At 42.2% G+C, this 20,996-nt stretch overlaps 1 protein-coding gene across 5 annotated transcripts in view; it reads left to right on the forward strand.

The window, feature by feature from the left end:
• Positions 1-20,996, forward strand: part of CGNL1 (cingulin like 1) — a 173,147-nt gene that overhangs the window by 86,061 nt on the left and 66,090 nt on the right. The window lies entirely within an intron of this gene.

Raw genomic sequence — 20,996 nt, forward strand, 5'->3', positions numbered from 1 at the left:
CAAGATAATTTTTCTCTTAATTGAATTCTTGGCTCCTACAAATAGATTCAAAATTATGCTGAAGTCTTTTGGGGCAGACGTCATACTGGCTGTTGAAGAAGAGAAAAACAATATTTTGAAGGGGAAAATGGTTTGAAATGTCATGCCATCTTTAGGGAAAGAGGGGAATTACAGATTATAAAATTTTCAGAGACTCTGCAATATATAGGTTAAAAATGATGAAGAAAGAATTCTTGATATTGTTTATTCTGTGATGATTACAGTGACAGCTCAGAGCTAGTAGGCCCTCTCTTCCCTAAGCCCTATGGTGATTCACTCATTTTCAATTATGGCACAGTAATTGCAAATGACAAGAAATGAAAGATGGGTTTGTTTGTTATAACAATAAAAAGTCTGGGAAATAGACTGTTTGGGGTTATTACAACTTGGAGACCATTTTTAAAAGCCTCTTGTTGATTTCCCTATCTTATTTTTTTTTAGATTTGACTGAATTTGAGGGAGAAAAGCGAAACCGATTTAATTTTTATTGCTTTGAGGGGACATGCCTGTTATTTGCATCTCATTTCATTTCTGTGCAACAGCCTGGTATCCTTGTGATCGATCTTTATGTGCTATTGCTTCATCAGGTACATGCCAATAGGCTACTGAGTTAAAATTTTTCTCCTTTGGACCCATATCTTTATCACCCTTAAATCTTGCCTCAAAACGTGACTTAATGTGGTGTATTCTGGGTGGCTCCTTTAAGGGAAGTTGAGAATAGTGTTGGGGGATATGTTTGTAGTGATTTAAGTATAAGGAAAATCAAACTTGTGCCTCACATGAGGTGGGGGCTATTTATTGGAAGCTTCCAGGTTCTCTACTGTCAGAGATATGTAAGTGAGGAAAGGACACATGGTAGGTGAAAGGATATCTTTGTTGTATGGAATTGAGATAATCAGTAGAGACTTATGTTACCTGTTCAAATGTCTGCATTATATATTAACTCATAGTATTTTCATTATGCCATTTCAAGAGCGATAACTACATTGACCCATATCCGTCTGTAAAAATGAAACAGGCGAAGTAGTCAAGACGTGTATCACTGGCAGAGAATGGACAGTTTCCAGGCACCGGGAAGCTAACACAAAGGGGTTCGCCTTAGTACCCACTGGGGTGTGGGCCAGCAAGGGCTGTTTGTTCCAGGTTGTTTTCTATACTGCTGCCAGCAACTTTCCTTACAAAACCTAATTTGATCGTGTCAGCCTTTGCTTAAGTAACTTGCTTGACTCCCCATTGCCCCAGATTTAAGCTGAAAATTGTTAGCATGGTAGGGAAGAAGTCCCTTCTCTGCCTAACCCATCTCCAGAAAACTCTGTATCTTTCAGACCTCTCACCTATTCACACGTGTAGAGTGACTTGCTCCTACCTTGCCATCTGACCAGGCTGTTGTCCTCTTGCAAGAATTTCCCCAAATGTCCTCTCTTTTATGAACATGCCCTAGATACCTATACTCCCTTTTGTGGAGTTAGTTGCACCTTCCTTCACCTTCCTTAGGGTTTCTGTGGAACCCTGGCCATTCTTCTACTGTAGTTTGTATCATACCCTATTATAATTTCTCATCTTGTCTGCCTTGTCCATTAGACTCTGCACTTCTTAGGCATAGGGGGCACTTTTGTCCTTTTTTTTTTTTTCCTGAGAGGGAGTGACAAACTCTAGTACCTCTGGGGCCAGACAGGGAGCATAAATGAGTAAAGCACTGAGTCTGTTATTGGGATGATAGGAAGGTACGGTGGGGACTGTGACAAGCTGGCTGGAGGGCATGTCCTTTGCTAGAGCGGTCAGTGGCTTCTCTGCTCCAGCTTAGAGTTGCCAGTGAGGGAATGCTGGGCCCATGTTGCTAGATCTTTCATTTTTTTCAAGAAGCCAGATATCTGGATGTTTCTTTGAGATCTCCCAACTTTTAAGCATATCTTCAAATTACAAAATAAATAAAGAAATAAATAAAACAACATAGACCAATACACCCCATATGCAAGTCAAGAGCCTGTGCTCTTAGCCTCTTGAGCTCAGCATGGTGCCTGGGACATAGTCACATCCGTGCAGTGTCTGGCAAGTGAAAGTTAGTTTAGGACAAATTTCCTTTCTGACTGGGTTTTCAGTCCCTGCCATGTAGTTCCTGTTGAATTTTTTCAGTGGTGATGTGGGAGGTCTTTTCGGGAACTCTAGTATTATTCTGTGAATTTCTGTGCCTTGCTTTTGAATTTCTCTGCAGTTTCTTTTCCTTTCCTTTCCTTTCCTCTCCTCTCCTCTCCTCTCCTCTCCTCTCCTCTCCTCTCCTCTCCTCTCCTCTCCTCTCCTCTCCCCTCCCCTCCCCTCCCCTCCCCTCCCCTCCCCTCTCCTCTCCTTTCTTTCTCTTTCCTTCTTTTTTTTTTTGAGATGGAGTCTTGCTCTGTCACCCTGGTTGGAGTACAATGGCGCGGTCTTGGCTCACTGCAACCTCCACCTCCCAGGTTCAAGCAATTCTCCTGCCTCAGCCTCCCAAGTAGCTGGGATTACAGGCATGTGCCACCACGCCTGGCTAGTTTTTTTGTATTTTTAGTAGAGATGGGCTTTCGCCGTGTTGACCAGGCTGGTCTCGAACGCCTGGCCTCAAGTGATCTGCCCACCTTGGCCTCCCAAAGTGCTGGGATTACAGATGTGAGCCACTGTGCGCGGCTTCCTTGCAGTTTCTTAAAGAGGATCCTGATTGTGTTTTTTCACCATATTAGCTTTTGCTTCTGAGGGTGGCTGCTTAACAAATGTGATAGAGTCATATTTTATGGGGGACAAATGTGTCAATTTAGTAGATGGATGCTGTTTTTGGTTATATTATTTATGTCTTGGTATTATAGAATAGAATATTAAGATTATTAAATATTTGGAGGAGAGTGAATTAAATATAATTTTTAAATCTGGTAAATAATGTTTCTTAAATATGCGCTCTTACACTTAGATTTTTCCTGCCCCAGGAGGAGAACCCACACACCACTATGGCTAAAAACTGACTTTTTTTTTTTTTTTTTTTAAGTTGGAGTCTCACTCTGTCACCCAGGCTGGAGTGAAGTAGAATGATCTCGTCTCATTGCAACCTCCACCTCCTGGGTTCAAGTGATTCTCCTGCCACAGCTGCCTGAGTAGCTGGGATTACAGGCATGCGCCACCACACCTGACTAATTTTTGTATTTTTAGTAGAGACGGGGTTTCACCATGTTGGCCAAGCTGGTCTCAAACCCCTGACCTCAGGTGGTCCATCAGCTTCAACCTCCCAAAAAAAAAGGACATTTCTTTAAGAAATTTTATTGCATTAAAAAGTTTATTACTTCAATAGGTCTTATGAAGCAGCCCAACCTTCTGTCATCAGTTTTTCTTATTCTTGCCACTGCCCCAGTGTCAAAACCCCCTAAAGTGCTATTTTATCGTTGTAAAATAACCAGCACTTTATCCTATCTTGAGCACTAAAGGTTTTACATTACTAGAACATTTGGTGAAAAATGTCAAATTATATTTCGAATGTTGTACAGGTATTCCAAACAGATAACTCTGTAGTAGTGTATTTTGTAAACACATCAGCCGTATCTTTTAAAGAACAGATTGATTGCTCAGTGGATGGAATTCATGAATGCCTAGGTTATGTGGGGTTTCCTCACCCAGCAGAATGAATTGCATCTCACTGGCAGAGCGGTGGAGGTTTGGGTTATAATGTGCACTATTTAAGTTCTCTTCTTATAGAGAAATGGATCTTCGTAGTCTGTTAGGAGAGTATATCTACCAAACATTCTTTTAAAGGACTAAGCCCTTAAGCAACTTATTTCATAACATGCTTTTTTTCTCTGTTTCTGGTCATGTTACACTTTTTTTAGTTTTAAAAAGGAAATGTCTTCTTCTTCCTTGGGTTTGTGGCCATGGCTGGAACCCTTTAGAGGAAATGGGCGCTCAATAGGGATGTGAATGACTGCCACCTGGGAGTAAAGTTAACCTTGTTCACAGCTGTTGGCTTCTTTTTTCCAAACCTAACCCTTCCTACCTGCAACTCTTGTGCAAAAGAGAAGTACAGACAGTATAGTTTCTTGAAGTTTCTCAGAAAGTAGGCTCAGCTCAAATTCCAGCTCTTCCAGGAACTTCCCTCGCTCCCTTTTGGACCTTACAGTTTCTAGAGACCTGGTATTGTTGGCAATTTTGCTCCAGGTTTTATCTTCCCTGTCGTACTAGGTACTGTCATCATTTTCTACTTGGTAACACCATTGTGCTTGGTACTTAATAGATATTTAGTAAATGTTTGTGGGTTAGATGAATGAATAGACAAAAAGGGAGATGTCTTTAGAGTCCTCAACAATCTGAAGACCAACCATTAGACAGTTTTGGCTTTTAATTTATAAATTCAAATTACTTCTCATGAAAATGAACAAATCTTGTTTGTTAGGAGCAGTATCATGATGTTAATGTTAATCTTCAAAGGAGTAATTTTGCATCTAAGAGTTGCAAGTATTTTGATGCTGACAAAAAGCCACTTTTATTTTTGTGCCAGATAATATGACTTTTGGGCCATTAGGCACTTTCAGAGTGCCCAACATACAGCAGTTATGCAACAAATGTCTCCCAAGGGAATGGATGAGGGAGAAGAGGAGGGAGGTTGAAGACATGTGAGATACTCTTGCCATCCTTCATTTCTTCGTTTGCATTATTTTTAAATACAGCACCTACAAATTGATTTACTGGGCAACTGCCAAGTACAGGGCATCGTGCTAAGTTCGTGAGGACTATACATATAAATCAGGTGGAATTTACCCTTCCAGGAGATTGAAGGGGAGATATGTAACTCTCAAGCTGATTATAGACAAGAGTAAATGACCCAGGTGAAGTGGAGATAAAATCATATAGGAATCCCCATAGGAGGCCCCATGGTTGTGCTTAGGAGGAGGACTGGTGGCAATCACGAAAGATTTTATGGAGGGGACAGTATTTGAGTTGGATTTTGAGTGATGTTTGGGCATGCGGGCTGAGGACATTTTGGGTACTGAGTACAGCATGAGCAATACCATGTAGGTGGGAAAGTGAGATGTCTGGGCTGGGCTTTGTGGAGAAAATGAAGTTAAGGTGGCTACAGATTCAGAGATTTAAGGGGCGGGTGCCGAGATCCAATGTGTGGACCGTGCTCAGATCCCAGCTGAAACAAACTGACTGTAAAAAACAAAAATATCTAAAATCATTGGGAACATTTTAACACTCTATATTAATGATATTAAGAAACTAAACAATTTTTAAGGGGTGATAATAGTGCTATTGTTTTTAAGAGTCTCTGTCTTTTTTTTTTTTTTTGAGATGGAGTCTGACTCTTGTTGCCCAGGCTGGAGTGCAATGGTGTGATCTTGGCTCACTGCAACCTCTGCCTCCTGGGTTCAAATGATTCTTGTGCCTCATCCTCCTGAGTAGCTGGGATTACAGGCACCTGCCACCACAACCCGCTGATTTTTACATTTTTAGTAGAGATGGGGTTTCACCATGTTGGCCAGGCTAGTCTAGAACTCCTGACCTCAGGTAATTCACCCACCTTGGCCTGGCGAAGTGCTGGGATTACAGGCATGAGCCACCATGGCCGGCTAAGTCTCTGACTTTTAAAGAAACATACTGAGGTTTTTATAGGCTGTCTGAAATTTGCTTTAAAATTTGTTGGGGGAAGTCAGTGGGGTATGGATGAAACAAGATCAGCCATGCATTGATGTGTGTTAAAGCTGGGTAATGGGTAGATGAGAGTTAATTACCTATCCTCTCTACTTGTTGCAAATGTGTGAAGTTTTTTCTTCCTTTTTTTCTTTCTTTCTTTTTCTTTTCTTTTCTTTTTTTTTTTTTTTTTTTTTTGAGACAGAGTCTGGCTCTGTCACCTAGGCTGGAGTGCAGTGGCACGATCTCAGCTCACTTCAACCTCCGCCTCCTGGGTTCAAGCCATCCTCCCACCTCAGCCTCCCAAGGAACTAGGACTACAGTTGCACGCCACCACACCTGGCTAGTTTTTGTAAAGACAGGGTTTTACCACGTTGCTCAGGCTGGTCTTGAACTCCTGAGCTCAGGCCATCTGCTCACTTCAGCCTCCCAAAATGCTGCGGTTATAGGTGTGACCCACTGCACCCAGCACTGAAGTTTTCTTTGGTAAAAAGGTTGCGTGTGTGTGTGTGTGTGTTAAAGAATAAACAAAAAGAGTTAAAATAGGAAAGGTGGGGTGGGGTGAGATTATGGAGACTATTTTTAGTTGGTAGTCAGTAAGGGAGCAATGATGTTTCTTTTATTAGGGACTGATATGGTTTGGCTATGTCCCCACCTAAATCTCGTCTTGAATTGTACTCTCATAATTCCCACATGTTGTGGGAGGGACTGGTGGGAGATAACTGAATCATGGGGGTGGTTTCCCCCATACTGTTCTCATGGTAGTGAATAAGTCCCACGAAATCTGTTGGTTTTATCAGGGATTTCCACTTTTGCGTCTTCCTCATTCTCTCTTTGCCTGCTGCCATCCAAGGTGGGACTTGTTCCTCCTTGCCTTCCACCATGATTGTGAGCCTTCCCTAGCCACATGGAACTGTAGGTCCAATTAAACCCCTCTCTTTTGTAAATTGCCCAGTCTTGGGTATGTCTTTATCAGCAGTGTGAAAACGGACTAATACAGAGACCTAATGTGGGGACATTACTTGGTGGTGATGTGACCCGAGGCTGCAGCTAGAATGGTTAGAAGTAGAGAGTGAGGAGGAATGAGCAGGAAGTAGGGGCTGACTGAGGAGACCTCACAGGGAGCATGGATTGGGGTGAGGAGGAAGAAGAGAGACAGCTGACCTGAGCAGGCATCGTCTCTGGGTGCCTGGAAGGGGGCTGTACTGGGAATGGAAAGGTTAATGAGTTCATCTTGAGGTCCTGGGGGCCCTCTGTGTGAACAATGAGTGAGGAGCAGGGCTGCCCTATCCATCTGGGAGTCGTTGGAGGGAGTGTGAGCGAGTGACAGAGAGAGAAAGAAGCGAAGGGGGCCGAGGGCCTGAGGAGGAAGAGAAGACACAGACACAGAGACCTGAAGAGAAGCAGCCACATCCAGTGACAGGAAAGCAAGGGGAAGGGCAGTTCATTTGAGTTAGTTAACAGTCTATTGGGGGAGTTTCTAAAAGGAGGCTATTTTTGCCTTATACGTGTCCATACTGAGTTTCTGTACTTTCGTCTTGTCTGTTCCTGATACTGTAAATTCTTTCTGCCCATATTTTATATTGTCTAACCCTTGTAAGAATTTTGTTCAAATTCAATAATGTTGAAACTTCTCCCCCTTCACCACCACCCTCCAATTTTGGCTGTGTGTGTGTATTTTACCCAGCAATTTGGAAATGTCACTGAGTCTTACAGAAATGAATATATGTTTTGGTACCATGTTCCCATGTCATTTCTAGTTTTGTCCCTTCCCTCTTTCCTGCCAATCTCTGAACAAGTTCTTCCAAAGCATAAGGTCAGCAGAGGGTCAAATGGTAAAATCAGTGCTAATCTCAGGATCAGTGGAATTGCTTCCCTTAAGACATGGCTAATTCAGTGTAAAATCTCATTTCTATCTTCTCCAAGGGAGCCAGGTTAGCTAGGGAAACAGCACAAATTCCTCATTTCCTCTGCATTTTAACTTCAAATAATCAACTTACCCTGAATGACAGCTACTGAGAGCTGGAGAAGTGGTGGGGTTTGCAATCAGGTGCCCAGGAAAAGGAAAATATCTCTTCCACAGACTCAAGCCTGTCTAGAGTGACATGGAACTTTCCATAGGCAAAAGTGAAATGGGAAGATTGAAGGCTAAAAAAAGATCTCTTTTTTTTTGTCTCTCTTTTTTTTTTTTTTTTGCCTGCCCCAGAAATGGCTCTTTTAATAGTTGTATAACTCTTCTGCATCTTGTATTGATTAAAAAGTATATAAATAAGAGGTCTAGAGTGGTGTCCTGGGATGTTCCTTTTGAACCCATCACAGGCCCAGTGCCCCATTCTGTGGCTCTGATCCCAGGTGCCTCCCATGTCCTGAGAGTCAGTGGCTGTCATGAAAAAACTCTGGGGGGCTGGGTAATGGACAGATCTCTTAGCGGGCCTCCATGAGGGATAAACAGAGCATCTCTGCAAGTCACTCCTGGTGTTTTACCTGAGCTGCCTAGAGTCAATTGCCGTGGGTTAGGTTGTAGAAGACAAAGATATGCTGGTTTATCTTTAGATATGCGGATTCATTTGCCATCAAATGCCTGAGTGTGTTTTCTGTGGCAGCACGGTGCTAGTCACCAAGAATATAAAGGCAAGCAAGCTGTGGTCTCTAGCTTTGAGGATCTTATGTGGTCTTGTGGGCAGAAAGGTGTGCAAGTAAAATAATCACATGGATAAATGTGTGATTTTCTGGGTGTGGTTGTGCACCCTGTAGTCCTAGCTACCAGGGTGTGTGAGGCAGGAAGATCACTTGCGCCCAGGAGTTTGAGTCCAGTTGGGTAAGATAGCAAGACCCCCATCTCAGAAAAAAGAAAAAAATATATACATGTGTAATTCAGATGTGATAAATGCTTTGAAGTTCAGGGAGGGAGAAAAAGTTTCCTTGAGGAAAACGATGATGGAAATCTGAAGGATGAATGGGAATTAACTAGATTTTTAAAAATCCAGAGACTGGTCCAAGCAGAGGAAATAGCATGTGCAAGGGGCTTGCAGCAGAAAGGAGTGTGGTTTGTTCAAGCTGTTAAACCATGGCAAGTGAGGCTGGGCTGTGAAGGGTGGTTGAAAGTCTGGTATGAGAGGAAGTAGAAGCAGATAGGGAACAGCTCTTGCAGCCCTTATGGAGCATCTGAAGGACAGATTTTTAGAGAGAGAGACAGACAGACAAGCAGGTATGTGTGTATGTGTTTTTTGTGGGGGAGTGTGAATGTTTGACACAGACAGATTACTTCCATGGAAAAGTGCCTGCTCTGGGCTTGACCAGAGAGGTGGGAGGCCCTGGGATGTTTCGTTCATGCTGACACTTAGGATGGAGGCACGGGATCTTTGAGGTCTCTTCCACAATTTCATTCTATTTTTAAAGGGATTATTACCTGTCCCTGTCTCTCCTGACTCCTGTGGAGAAAGGGATGGGAATAGGATTATGTAGGGCCCCATTTTCCTTATGAGTTTTTGCTCCTTGCTAAGTGCCAGTCTGCTGAATTTATAACATGTGTCTTTGGGCAGGTGGATGAGAGATGATAGGGCTTATAGCTGAAGGCAGAAGTTTGGTATGCTGACGGAGAAGCTTTGTAGGAGGAAAGTTTTTATTTGTTTCTTGCCTAATAAGGCTTTTATAATGGGTCAGCACTGGGAATACCTTTAAACAGTTACAGAAGCAGAGAAAGTAACGTAGTGGGGTGCTTGCCTATCTCCCCATGTGGAGTGGATGTTCTGAAATCTCTGAGCCATCCATGGACACTGCCCAGAGTCTGGAAGTGTGAGTAACAAAGGAGCTATGGCTACTCACTGATGGCCCTACACCAGATGCATTTCCAGATGTGGATATGGTCAAGCCACAAGAATTGGGTGGTGCAGTCAGTGGGGCTATTATAAATAGCCTGGGACAGTCATAGCCATCATAATATTGCAAACAGTTGAATCCTTAACATCTAAAGGAAAAAAGCTTTAATTTTATTATTGGAAATCCTATTCAATCTTTGTTATACTCTCTCTGACCCTCTAAATCTGCCTGATGGATATTTTTCTAAAGACTTGACAAGATCATTAAGTAGATTTTTACTTGGTGGAAAAATTTGGCGTTATTATTTGATCACTTTAAGCAGAAAATGGAATATGTCATAAACTCTAAATTCATTAGACAAGAACCAGTATGGAAACAGGAATACCTACAGTGGCAAAGTTAATCAGAGTGCATAAGGCATTTACAGTAACCCGTTGGCCCCCAGTGACCTGAGCCTTCTGGTCCTCTTGCTCCATTGTAGTCCCTTCCCATGTCGAAAAGGTCTGATTTGTGTAACTAATAGGATATTATGGAAATGATGGAGTGTGACTTCCATTGCTTGATCATAAAGGACATGTGGCTTCCTCCTTGCTTCCTCATGGATCTCTTGCTGTGGAGGAAGCCAGCTGCCATGTTGTAAGTGCACTTAAGCAGCCTGCGAAAAACCCCATGTGGCAAAGGACTAAAGCCACCTGTCAACAGCCATGTGAGTGTGCCATCTTGGAAGCAGATCCTCTGGCCCCAGTCAAGCGTTCAGATGACTATAACCTTGACTAACATCTTGACTGCAGCCTCATCACAAACCCTGAGCCAGAACCGCCTGATTGAGTCACTTCTTCTTCTTCTTCTTCTTCTTTTTTTTTTTTGTGACAGAGTCTCACTCTGTCGCCCAGGCTGGAGTGCAGTGGTGTGATCTTGGCTCAGTTGCAACCTCTCCCTCCCGGGTTCAAGCGATTCTCCTGCCTCAGCCTCCTGCGTAGCTGGGACTACAGGTGTGCGCCACCACGCCTGGCTAATTTTTGTATTTTTAGTAGAGATGGGGTTTCACCATATTGGCCAGGCTGGTCTCGAACTCTTGACCTCAGGTGATTCACCCACCTTGGTCTCCCAAAGTTCTGGGATTGCAGATGTGAGCCACCGTGCCCAGCCTTTGAGTCACTGCTTGATTCCTTACCCTCAGAAACTTTGTGAGGTAATGTTTGTCACTTTAGGCTGCTAAGTTTTGGGACAATTTGTTGTGTGGGAATAAACAACTGATACAACATTTTGACAAACCATCTCTTTGAAGCTGCATTTTCTGATAGCCACTGGCTCTAGCAGAACCCACAGCATCCTGCCATGCCCTTGGTTTAGTCCTTGTCACGCTGGACTATATCTCTTAGGTGATATGCCATGCTCCTCATCTTGAAGGAGGGGTGTCTTGTCCTTCGTATTGTCAGTACTTTGCAGAATGCCCTGTATTTGCTGTATGAGTGAATCAGAATGTGTAGAGGTAAATAAAGGACGCCAGCATAGTTTAAGGACAGGTCAGGGTTTTAAACCCAACTTTGTCATTGACTTCATAGAATTCTCCTAGTCTTTCTCTGTTTTTATTTCCTCTCTTATAAAGGGATACTATTTGTGTTATAAAAAACATACATAATATATTGCTATATATGCATATGTGCTTGTGCACATATGGATTATTTCAAGAGGAAGATAACTAGTCAATAGTGGTTACTTCTGGGGATATGTAGGGGGATGGAGTAAGAGGAAAACTTTCAAAAAACAGTGTATAAACCTTTCATATCTTTTGAATTTATTCCATGTACAGTGAAATAAGAGTATTGATCTGCACCTCTCCTAAGGCAGGTCAAGAAGAAGTCCTAAGTTTAGTGAAGTATTTTTAATTTTTTGTCACTGGGGGCCCTTGCCTCTGCCTTGACCTTGACCTTCACCTTCTATCTGCTACCCAGGTCTGTGGCTTCCACATCCACAGCAGCTCAGTTCCATCCTCTGACCTCCTTTCTCACAGTTGCTGCCCTTGTTCAGGCCTCAGCAGCTATCTCCCTATTTCCCCAACTGTGTTGCCCCCTTCTGACCACACCACCTGCTGCAGGTTGGCCACCCTCACAAGTCCCTGGTGGCTTCCCTTCAGTTACAGAGTTCTGCCTGGTCTCCAAGGCCTGCACTCCACCACCTGGCTCCCACCTGCCTTTGCAACCCTGGCCCTCACTGTTGTCCCTGGTGAGCTTGATGCCAGCCAAACTAAAGGATTCCCTGTCACCTCCACAGAAGAGTGTGCCCTGTTACTCCGTATTAGCCACCTCTGGGACTTTGCTTTGCAGTCCTGACCTGCAAGAAAGGACAGTCCCCACAACAGACACATATCTGACCCAAAATGTCAATCATGTCACTCTGAGAAACTGGGATCTATGTATATACAAGTGTGGTGTGTGTGTGTGTGTGTGTTTTCTTCTCTTTTTACATAAATGACTGCTGTGCAACCCCAAGCCTAGTTAATGAGCAATAGATGGAGTGACTGAATACTTTTGACACACCACATCTCTGATCCTGAAGAATCTTCTTCTTGCAGTGGGGAAAATAATCCTCCCAGGACTGTACGTATTCCAGCCTCAGACTGTCTTTTCTGACCTGCTGTCCTGTGCTCTCTCACTGGATTCTCTGCGTGTGCCCTAGTGGTCTCCCTGCTTTCTTTCTTCTTTCCCCTGGCTCGTATTAGCCTGTCTGTCCCCAACGTCCTTCACCAGCCCCCGAGCTTTGGTCTCCGCCATTTAAAATCGTACCATCCGTCATGGCTCAGGTCAGATGACATCTCCTTCTTGGGTCCACCCAGAAGCTGCTGTTCTTTCTCTTTGAAATCCCTAGGGTCTTTTGTCCCTCGGGTGGCATTTATTGTGTTTTGCTTTGCCTGTTGTTTTTGTTTGTTTACTCAACACATCAAGCATCATGCAAAATCTGGGGTGCAGAGATGGACAAGGTGGCCTCTGCTCTCAACTCTTCCCCCAGCCTAGTGCCAGAGACAGACAAGAAAGCTGACAGCCAGTTTGGTGTGGGGCATGAGAAGCTGGCATATGGCACGGAAAGCAGAAGTTCGGAAAAGGGTGACTTTGCTCAGTGTAGGCAGGCCAGGGTGGGTTCCTAAGAGGGAGTGAGGCTTGGGTGAGTCTTGGGGGCAGTGGGAATTAGCAAGGTGACTTATGGGTGGGCAAGAACATTCTAGACGCAGGGAACTTCTTGAACCAAAGTATGTCTTGTTCTCCTCTGAGACTTGAACACCTCTTTAGGGGTAACCATTTTCCTTATTCATTTTTGTGCCTTTTATAGTTTTACCTTAGACAGCTAATAGTTTTGTTTGCATTCATGTATTTATTCATTCAACAGATATTCTTGAGTGCTTATTTACTTGAGGTACTGGATAGGTGAAAATGGATTTAGGCAAATAGTTGGTGACAGATGAATTCAGTAGAAACCATCAGAGTAGTAGGTGGCCTCTGAAGTGATTAGATGTGGTTTAGTGAGTTTTAGCTACAGAGTAAGTCATGTGTTCACGGTGACCACACGTTAGAATTCTGGAAATGTGGGCCAGAACAAGTCCAAGTTAGATGCAATGGAAAAATCCCTCTGTCCGAGTCATCACTAGGGAACAGAACTTGTTTGAACCAGCATTATTAGTTTAGTTTCATGAAAGACAAAATAAAGGGCAAGGTGTTTGTTCCACAGGATGACTGCAGCAGTTTTCACAGTAATGAATAAAGTAATGCTGTTTTGTCAGCAGTGAGTAGGAGTTGGGGACTGGGAGAGGCTTGTTCCATTCCTCAGGAAATTCCAAAGTCATGGATGGGCCTTATCCTTGGGGAACTTACAGATGAAGGAGAGAATATAGCCAAGCACACATATTTCTCCTTTTAACACTTCCCTTCTTTTTCTTTCTTTTTGTTTTATTTGTTAAATTTCTGCACATGTTTCTCAAGTGTGTGGTCTAGTGGGAAGAAATACTGGCAGTCTCTGGGTTTAGGGAAACACTGAGTCCACTTACAGTTAGAAATAAAAGGCTGGACGTGCTTCAAAGACTTTTTGAAATAAGGCTGGGGACAAAGAAGTCAAGCAAATAAATGATAGAGTCCAGAGAAGGTGGCATTAGAGATACATCTGAAAGCATTCGTGGAGATGTGGTGCAGGAGGATGTTAAAATCTTGTTTTTTCCATCCCTGAATTGTCCAAGAGCCCAAAGACATCTACTCTGCAAAGTGTTTGCTGGATGACAGTGCAACAAAGACTTAGATGCTAGCAAACTTCGTTGGAAAACACTGGGTTCTTCATGTATTTGGAGCAAGAACCAAGGCATTAGTAAACTTTGGAAAATAGGCAGTGAGGTTGTCCGATAGAGTCCATCTGGTGAAGTATTTTGAGCCAGTTGGGTTTATAACTATGACCCTAAACTTGAGTCCAGCATATGCCAAGTCCAAAGGAAAGGTATGTTCTTTGGACCCCTCATGGTCTCTGATTTACAGGGACCTCTTTCTGCCTGGTCAAGGCATTTCATGACTCTAAGCCTATGACTTTTTGTGAGAAGAAGCCTTCCATGGCTCCTTTGCTGCTTGGTTTCGGGGTTTTGGAGGCACCAGGATGCCAGGCTCCTACCCTGTGTGCAGCGCTTCCTTCTCCCCGTCCCCTTGTGAACTGTTTCCCTTGCAGGTTCAACTCATTGCCACTTCCTGTAGCTGTCTTAGTGACCCTTCAGGCCAGAAGCAGATGCCTGTGCTGTGTACCATGCCCCTCCTGCTGCTGAACTGGAGAGAAAATGTGGCTGGCAGGTGGTGAACTCTCTGGCTGATTCAGGCCCAGTGGAGAAGGAGGGTTAATAATTTACTTTGCCCCTGTGTAGCCACTGGTGTTGACCTTGACAAAACACTAGTAGAAATTAATTAGATTCTGGCCTGTCATTTAACTAACAGGATAGTAAGGCCCCAAAATAACTTCTTGTTTTGAGGTTAATCCTGTCTCTGAGTTTACGGCTGACATTCCTGTACATCCGGCCCTGTTTGCATCTAGCAGCCAGGACCGTGGGCTCATGGTGTTCATGGGGCTTACAAAGAGGGCACACAAGGTCAGGGGCCTGGCTCTCCATGGGAGCCGCTCATTGTGGTAGGAGGACAAAGGCCACAGTGATCAAGATGCTCTGTAGGAGAGGCGGCAGAACAACGTGTGGGCCTGGTAGATATTGCAGGTGAAGAGCCTCCCCGTCCCCCATGCTTCTTTCATTTTAAATTCACAGCTTTTGTTTCTTGAGAAGTTCCGAGTCTTTTGCCTCTGATGCTGCGAGAAGATTCAACTGATTGAACATCCTCAAGTCAACAGCACAGCTCCTTCTGGAAGACACTTTAACTGGATGGGATCCTCTCACTGTAGACATTGCTACCTCCCTTCCCTGAAATAAAGCCTGCTCCAGAGCAATGATTGTCTTGTGGTGTGTTGTGGAAAGCTGTTAATAGCTTAAAAGTGCTCATTAGCTGCTAGATAGGCCTAGACTGTGAAAGGATACATGGTGACCCAAGGGTAGATTCTTTTTTGAGAGTCTCGCACTGTCACCCAGGCTGTAGTGCAGTGGCATAATCATGGCTCGCTGCTGCCTCGACCTCCCAGGCTCAAGTCATCCTTCCAGCTCAGCCTACCGAGTAGCTGGGACTACAAGTGAGTGCCACTACCTCTGGCTACTTTTTGTATTTTTTTTAGAGATGGGGTTTTGCCATGTTGCTCATCATGTTGGTATCGAACTCCTGGGCTCAAGTGGTTCTCCCACCTCTGCCTCCCAAAGTGCTGGGATAGCAGGTATGAGCTACAGCTCCTGGCCCAGATTCTTACCTTATTAGGGAGTATCTAAATTAATCTGTTTATTGATCTCTTATGTAGAATCTGATTAATTTCCATCAATAGCTAGCTGCAAAGCACTGCAGAAGCCCACTTGCCACTCTCCTTTCCCCAGCTCTCCAGGAAGGTGCAAGGAGTTGTTTGAGATGGTTCTGACATCCAGCTTTTGGGTCCCTGGTTTATTGCTTTTTCCAGTACATTGGCTGGCACCTTTATCCAGCCAACAAATACACGCTCTGTAAACATGCATGTACTTTTGGAGAAGGCAGTTGGACCAAGGTGAGGGTGTGGAGGATGAGAGTGAAAAACAGAGTAAGCCAGAAAAAGGAGTCATGGGAAAGGAAGGGCACGAGCTAGAGGGAAGAGGGCTGGGGACTGACTAGTGCCCAGCAATAGAAACAATCAGCATTAGAAATGGGCAAAGGGGCTGGGCATGGTGGCTCATGCCTATAATCCTAGCACTTTGGGAGGCCGAGGCGGGCAGATCTTCTGAGGTCAGGGGCTCAAGACCAGCCTGGCCAACATTGTGAAACCCTGTCTCTACTAAAAATACAAAAATTAGCTGGGCATGGTGGTGCATGCTTGTAATCCAGCTAGTTGGGAGGCTGAGGCAGGAGAATCGCTTAAACGCAGTAGGTGGAGGTTGCAGTGAGCCGGGATTGTGCCACTGCACTTCAGCCTGGGTGATAGAATGAGACTCCTTCTCAAGAAACAAAAAACAAAACAAAACGAAACAGGCAGAGCAGTTTGAAGAAACTTCTCAAGAAACAAAAGACAAAACGAAACAGGCAGAGCCGTTTGAAGTATGATGGGAATGAGGTACAGGGGAGGCAGGAAGGAGAAAAGTGCAAAGGGAGAGTGAGAAGATGGGAGGTGGTGTGGAGAGGAAGCAGGGAAGCTGGTAGCACCAAGAAGTGAAAGAGGAGTTTGAGCTAAATATCTAGAGGATAAAGGGGGAAAAGGTGAGTCTGAAAGGTATGAGAGGGTGACAGCAAAGGATGGAGGAGAAGCTGTGAGCTACGTATTATGCCAGGTGAGATTTCTACTCCAGGAATTTTGGCTCACCGTTATCCCAAAGACCTGTGGCAGCAAGTGTTGGTTTTATTGCAGTATTAGCAGTATGTGGTTACTAAATAAGTGACTTGTGAAATAAAGTGTGAACGAACTGTGAGACTCTAGAAGAGGATAGGAGTTGGCATGGAGTAGAAGAGGATAAATGAAACTTTTGTCACCTGAGATGGGTAATTTTTATACCTCTTATTTCTAGGGTCTCTCTGTCCACAGCATTGAGCATGGGTATGAAAATATGCATTGAGGCCAGGAGCTCACGCCTGTAATCTTAGCACTTTGGGAGGTCGAGGTGGGTGGATCACCTGAGGTCAGGAGTTTGAGACCAGCCTGGCCAACATAGTAAAACCCTGTCTCTACTTAAAATACAAAGAAATTCGTTGGGTGTGGTGGTGTACGTTTGTAATCCCAGCTACTTGGGATGGTGAGGCAGGAGAATTGCTTGAACTCAGGAGGCGGAGGTTGCAGTGAGCTGAGATCCTGCCATTGCACTCCAGCCTGGACAACAGAGTGAGACTCTGTCTCAAAAAAAAGAAATAAAGAAGGAAAATATGCATTGAATATAATACTTTTAAAAGTTACAACTATCATCATTTGTCTGTGGGGGAAAATACCACAGTCCAGTTAGTTGTAGCTGTCTCTGGTGGTCTTTGGGCAGGAGTTTGAAGAGATCATTGGAAAGACATCAGAAGAATTTAAATGACCCATATCCCATCTTTCAGAATGAAACTAATATTCATTAAAAAAAATTGTATGCGCTGGCTGAGAATTTATACAGCCTTCTAAAGAGGAGACAGGTATGCTTTTGGTTTCCAGTGATCAGTCTGTGAACTTGGGGCATAACTCAGTGGATCTGGAACCTTCTTACTCTTACCAGTTGGTTTAGGCCATCCCCCTTCCTCTTGAAACCAACTTCGTTTGATATGTCATTGTAGATTTTCTATTATTTCCCCCAAATCATTCCTTAATGAACAGTACACCTTAAATGCCTTCTCTTTGTATCCAGAAATTATCAGCTCAACCAATAAATAGTACGTTTGTTAGTCAAGCCAGTGATCCAGGAAAGACCTGGGTTTTTTTTTTTTTTAAGATGGGCAAAGTTTAAAAAAGAATTTTTTAAAAATCAAACGTTTTGAGATAATTATAAATTTATATGCAATTGTAAAAAAAAAAATACAGCTAGATGCCATATACCCTTTATCCTGTTTCCCCCAAATGTAATGTATTGCAAACTATAGTACAATAGCATGACCAGGATACTGACATTGATACAGCTGAGATATAGAACATTTACATCACTCCCCGCATTCTTCATGTTGTCCTTTTATAGCCATGCCATCTCGCTTTCCCTCCCATCCCTCCTTGACCCAACTACTGTGCTTTTCTCTGGTTTTTAAATTTTATCATTTCCAGGATGGTATATAGATGGAGTCATACAGAATGTAACCTTTTGGAATTGGCTTTTTTCTCTCAGCATTGTTCTCTGGAGATTCCTCCAAGCTGCTGCATGTATCAACAGGTTCTTTCCTTTTTATTGCTCAGTGGTATTCTATAGTGTAGATGCATCACAGTTTGTTCAACCATTCACTCATTGAAGGACTTATGAGATGTTTCTCGTTTTGTACTATTATAATAAAGCTTCTATGAACACAGCTTTTTGTGTGAATATGTTTTAATTTTTTTCTGGGATAAATAGGAGTGTGAATATGTTTTAATTTTTTTCTGGGATAAATATCTAGGAGTGTGAATGTGTTTTAATTTTTTTCTGAGATAAATATCTAGGAGTGCAATTGCTAGGGTGAGTGGTAATTACATGTTTAGCTTTTAAAGAACCTGCAAAACTACTCTCCAGAATGGCTGCACCATTTTGCATTCCCAACAGCAATGTATGAGTGACCCAGTTTCTCTGAATTGTTCCCAGCATTTGGCATTGTCAATATGTTGTATTTTAGCCATTCTCATAGGTATATGTGATATTATATTGTGGTTTTATGCAGTTTTCTAATGGCCAATCATGTTGAATGTCATTTCATGTGCTCTTTTGCCACGTATATCCTCTTTGGTGAAATGTCTATTCATGTCTTTTGCCCATTTCCTAATTGGATTGTTTGGGGTTTGTTTTTTTTTAAACTGTTGAGTTTTGAAAATTTTTTGTGTATTCTAGATATGAGCACTTTGTCAAATATGTGGTTTGTAAAGACATTCTTCCAATCTCTAGTAAAACAAAACAAAACAAAACAAAAAACCTTTTTAACAAGGTCTTTGAAAGGTACAAGTCTTTAGTTTTGATGAAGTCCAATTTAGTTTTTCCTTCTATGGATTGTGCTTTTGGTGTCAAGTCTAAGAATTATTTTCCTACCTTAGATCCCGGAGATTTTCTTCTGTGTTTTTGTTTTCTAAAGGTTTCTTAGTTTTGCATTTTACATTTAAGCTCACAGTCCATTTTGAGTTAAATTTTGTGTAAGGTGGAAGTTTAGTTTGAGGTTTATTTATTTTGCCTGTGAATATCCAGTTGCTCCAGCGCCATTTGTTGAGAGGGTTATTCTTCCTGCAATAATTGCTTTTGAACCTCTGTAAAAGTGGGTTGGGCATTTTTGTGTTAATTTCTGGGCTCTCTATTCTGTTTCATTGACCTGTGTGTCTATCCCTCTACCAATATCACATAGTTTTGACGACTGTGGCTATATTATGTCTTAAAATCTGGTAGACTGAATCTTCCACTTTATTCTTTTTTAAAATTGTTTTAGCTATTCTAGTTACTTTACCTTTTCTTTTCTTTTCTTTTCTCTCTTTTTTTTTTGAGATGGAGTTTCACTCTTGTTGCCCAGACTGGAGTGCAGTGGCATGATCTCTGCTCACTGCAACCTCTGCCTTCCGGGTTCAAGCAATTCTTCTGCCTCAACTTCCCAAGTAGCTGGGATTACAGGCAGCCGCCACCTCGCCTGGCTATTTTTTTTGTATTTTTAATAGAGACAGGGCTTCACCACATTGCCCAGGCTGATCTTGAACTCCTGACCTCAGGTGGTCCGCCCACCTCGGCCTCCTAAAGTGCTGGGATTATAGGAGTGAGCCACTGTGCCTGGCCTACCTTTTCATATAAATGTTAGAATTACCTTGTCTGTATCTATACAAATTTTGCTGAAGTTTTGATAGGTTGAGTATGACTATGTTGAGTATTCCAGTCCATGAACATGGTCTAAGTAAATCTCCATTTATTTAGATGTTCACTGCTTTCATCATTTGATTTTGTATTTTCAAGCATACAAGTCCTGTATGTGTTGTGCTAGACTTATACCTAAGGGTTTAATGTTTTTGAGTGATTATAAATGGTATATTTTTACATTTTAGTATCCTTCTGTTCATTGCTAGCATACAGAAATGCATTTGTATGTTTTTATTTATGTTTATTTTATATCAGGACCTTTCTTTCTTTACCTTGCTGAAATCACTTATTCTACAAAGTTTTTTTTTTTTTTTTTTTTTTTTTTTTTGTGACAGGGAGGTGGTAGATTCCTTGGGATTTTTTATATAGACAATCATGTCATCTGCAAACAGGGACAGTTTTATTTCTTGCTTTCTGATCCTTTCTGATTTATATACCTTTTGCTTCTTATTTCCTGCCTTATTATGCAGGCTAGAAGCTCCAATACTATGTTGAATCAGAGTGGTGGGAGCAGGTATCCCAGCCTTAGTCTCAGTCTTAGGGGGAGGTATTCAGTTTCTTACTATTAAATATAATGTTAATTATAGATCTTTTGTGAATTGGATGCTCTTTAGTTGAGAATGTTCCTCTCTATTCATAATTTGTTTGGAGCTTAAAGAAAGTTTAAATCATGAATGGATTTTGAGTTTTGTTAAATGCTTTCTCTGCATTTATTGATATGATCATGTGATTTTTCCCTCCTGATTTTAAACTATCAAACCAGCCTAGCATTCCTGGAATAAACTTCACTTGATCCTACTGTTTAATTCTTTTATACATTGCTGACTTTTATTTGCTTGTATTTTGTTAAGGATTCTTGTGTCTATATTAATGAAATATATTGGCTTATAGTCCTTTTTTCATATTTTCCTTTCTTTTAGGGTACTATTTGGATTTTGATATTGAATAATACTGACATCATTAAATGAGTTGAGAAGGATTTCTTCCTCTTCTATTTTCTGGAAGAGATTGTGTAGAATTGATGTTTATTCTTTTTTAAACACTAGGTAGAATTCTCCACTGAAACCACTTAGACCTGGACATTTCTTTTGGGGGAGTTTTAAAATATGAATTCAGTTTCCTTAATAGTTATGAGGCTATTCCAATTATTATATTTAATATCGCATAAGTTGTGGTAGTTTGTACTTTTTAAGGAATTGGTCCATTTCCTCTAAGCTGTCAGATGTGTGTTGAATTGTTTATAGATGTCTGCAGGGTCTGTGGTAATATATCTTGTTTAATTTCTGATATTGGTAATTTGTATTTTATCCTTTTTTTCTTTGTCAGTCTTACCAGAAGTTTGTCAATCTTACTGATTTTTTTTGTTAACATTTGATTAGTGCTTTTTAGATTTTTTATT

This window comes from Gorilla gorilla, chromosome 16 (assembly GCF_029281585.2).
Source record: "Gorilla gorilla gorilla isolate KB3781 chromosome 16, NHGRI_mGorGor1-v2.1_pri, whole genome shotgun sequence".
Lineage (NCBI taxonomy): Eukaryota > Metazoa > Chordata > Mammalia > Primates > Hominidae > Gorilla > Gorilla gorilla.